The 2,635-nt window shown below is 38.1% G+C and overlaps 1 pseudogene; it reads left to right on the forward strand.

Moving 5' to 3' along the window:
* The first annotated feature begins 605 nt into the window (after positions 1-605).
* LOC150061039 (peptidyl-prolyl cis-trans isomerase-like 4 pseudogene) lies at positions 606-1,919 on the forward strand (annotated as a pseudogene).
* Positions 1,920-2,635: the final 716 nt, after the last annotated feature.

Consider the following 2,635-nt stretch of genomic DNA (forward strand, 5'->3'; position numbering starts at 1 on the left):
TCCAGAAATTATAGAATCAAATTGTGGAAGGGAGGGGTTTTCAGCAACCTAATTGCAGGTGAGTTTGGGAAGGTGGTTGGGATTAAAATTAAGAAAAATAATACTGAAAATAGTAAGAGAATTTGCTTTCATTTTAAATATGCTGAAATTTATGGGTGAATACTAAGGATCAAGATTTTTATCTGCTATTATGTTAAACAGAAAGTTTAAGTCAATAATTGTTGCAGGGAGCAATTTTTCCTTTCATTTGACAGTAATTGAAGACTATTTTTTTTTCCAGTCCTGGGCTTGAGCTCAGGACCTGAGCCCTGTCCTTGGACTTTCTCAAGGCTAGAGCTCTACCACTTGAGCCTCAGCACCACTTCTGGCTTTTTTTTTCTATGTATGTGGTACCGAGGAATTGAACCCGGGTCTTCGTGCATGCTAGGCAAGCACTTTAACCAGTAGGCCAACCTGAAGACTATTTTATAAAGAATAAGTGAGTGTACTTTTGAATAATCCGTAGACATGAGCTACAGCTTAAAGTATTATAGTATGTTAAACAGCCACTGAAATAATCTCATGAAAAATGTTCATAATGCTGAAGTTACCCGCTCCTCCCCGCCATGGCGGTTCTGTTGGAGACCACTCTGGGCGACGTGGTCATCGACTTGTCCACGGAGGAGCGGCCGCGCGAGGGATTTCATCCACAAGAAGAAAGGCACCGCGTCCATGGTGAACAACCGCAGTGGTCAGCATGGATCTCAGTTTCTCATTACTACAGGAGAAAACCTGGATTATCTTGATGGTCTTCATACAGTGTTTGGTGAGGTGACAGAAGGCATGGACATAGTTAAGCAAATTAATGAGACCTTTGTTGACAAGGATTTTGTACCTTACCAAGATATCATGATAAATCATACAGTGATTTTTAGATGATCCATTTGAAGACCCTCCTGATTTATTAATTCCTGATTGATCACCAGAACCTACAAGGGAACAGTTAGATAGGGGTCCAATAGGAGCAGATGAAGAAATTGATGACTTCAAGGGGAGATCAGCTGAGGAAGTAGAAGAAATAAAGACAGAAAAAGAGGCCAAAACACAAGCTATTCTTTTAGAAATGGTGGGAGACCTACCTGATGCAGATATTGAACCTCCAGAAAAATGTGTTATTTGTATGTAAGCTGAATCCAGTGACCACAGATGAGGATCTGGAAATCATATTCTCAAGATTTGGGCCAATAAGAAGTTGTGAAGTTATCCGGGATTGGAAGACAGGAGAGTCCCTCTGTTATGCTTTTATTGAATTTGAAAAGGAAGAAGATTGTGAAAAAGCATTCTCCAGAATGGATAATGTGCTTATAGATGACAGAAGAATACACGTGGATTTTAGCCAGTCTGTTGCAAAGGTTAAGTGGAAAGGAAAAGGTGGGAAATACACGAAGAGTGATTTTAAGGAGTATGAAAAGGAGTAGAACAAGTCATCCAATTTGGTTCTGAAAGATAAAGCCCAAACAGGATGCAAACTATGATCTTATACTCGATGAGCAGACAGAAGACTCCAAGTCAAGTCATTCACATGCAAGTGAAAAACACAAGAAAAAAACACGCCACTGCTCTGAAGAAAAAGAAGATGAGGATTATATGCCAATCAGAAATACTAACCAGGATATCTACAGGCCACTATGAAGAAGAAGAAGCCTGTTGGAAGCAACAAAAAAGCGAGAAGAGAGACCAGCCTCAGAAGCATAGTCGTAGCCCATCTCGAGAGAGGGATGGCCACTACAACCACAGCCACAAACCTAAGTACCAAACGGATCCACATGAGAGAGAAAGAAGTAAGAAGAGAGAGCGAAGCAGAAGTCCAGAGAAATCCAAAGACAAAGAAAAATCTACGTACAGATGAAAGGTGGAGTTTGCTCTTGCCTAACTTAAGAAGCCAGAAGCAAGTCCGCATGTATGTGAAAGCAGTTATTAAGTCTCCTTCTTGTGTTTTTCTTTTTCATATTAGGATTATGGCCCTTTTACATTGATAATATAGGGCTCTGGCTGAAAGATAACAGTTTTTGTGTATCCTTTTTTAATACTAATTTTGTTTTTACACATAAGTGGCAGAATTCATTTTCAATATCTGTTGTTTTTTTACATGCCATATTTCATACTATAAAATACATAAACATGTATATATGGTTTAAAGAATAATAAATATAAATATCTGTACCCCCCAAAAATAATGCTGAAGTTGACAAGCCTGTTCTATTCCTGAATCAACAGAATAATGCATTAATGTAGAGAATTGTCTATTACGGTGACATAATTACCTATTTGTTGTTTTCTCTTTTGAATCCTTCCATGATAGATCCTCCATATATTTTGGTTATGTGAGTTTTAAAATAAAACTTCATCTATAAATATTACATTGTTATTAATTACTAATTGAAAATTTTATGACAAGGTCTTATCTCATCCAAAAATGTAGTGTATGTCTTTTCTTCTTAAAAAAATATACTTTAGGTCAGGAGTTTGGCATAGTGGTGGAGTACTTGCCTAGCATGCTTGAAGGCCTAGGTAATGTCGACTCTTCTTTTCTTTCCTTTACTCATGGGTGTGTATGTGTGTGAGGGGGACTGCAGGAGTATTGGAAGTGGTGTTT

This window comes from Megascapheus bottae, chromosome 7 (assembly GCF_031878675.1).
Source record: "Megascapheus bottae isolate mThoBot1 chromosome 7, mThoBot2.hap1, whole genome shotgun sequence".
In the NCBI taxonomy this organism is placed as follows: domain Eukaryota; kingdom Metazoa; phylum Chordata; class Mammalia; order Rodentia; family Geomyidae; genus Megascapheus; species Megascapheus bottae.